This window comes from Gadus macrocephalus, chromosome 20 (assembly GCF_031168955.1).
Source record: "Gadus macrocephalus chromosome 20, ASM3116895v1".
Taxonomy (NCBI): Eukaryota; Metazoa; Chordata; class Actinopteri; order Gadiformes; family Gadidae; genus Gadus; species Gadus macrocephalus.
In genome coordinates this window covers 18,103,081-18,103,572 of record NC_082401.1, presented here as the reverse complement: position 1 = coordinate 18,103,572, position 492 = coordinate 18,103,081, and positions in this window count along the sequence as shown.

The window sequence follows — 492 nt, the reverse complement described above, 5'->3', positions numbered from 1 at the left end:
ATGTAAAGTGTTACCATTGTTACTAATGAAACAAAATTTGTTTTGCACTCTACTAAATAATTTGAAGGTATTTGTTGTGGATGCCACGTCTTCTCTCTGTTATTTCCCGCCAGCGGTTGGCAATGAGAGAGCTTGAACCCGTAGGGTGATGAGACGGGGAGTTGCTTTAATTCTCCTGACATTTAGTAATTCCCCTACATTTTGATTAAAGGCTGAAACTGAAAGGAACATAGTGGAGCTTTAACTAATGACATCCTGGGTAGAGACTAGAGTGACGGGGAACTGTGCCACCAGTTATCCTCTGCCAACATTATTCATTAATCAAGCTCAAAACAACCAAAAGTGGCCTCTTTCCAGCTGTTAAAACCCCGACTTCTGGAGGAAGAGGTTCATAATCACGCTACACAGTGGGCCGAGATGGATCCCTGGGCTAAGTCTCAGCAGCGTTGGTGTGGCGTTGTATGGAGAGAGAGAGAGAGAGAGAGAGAGAGA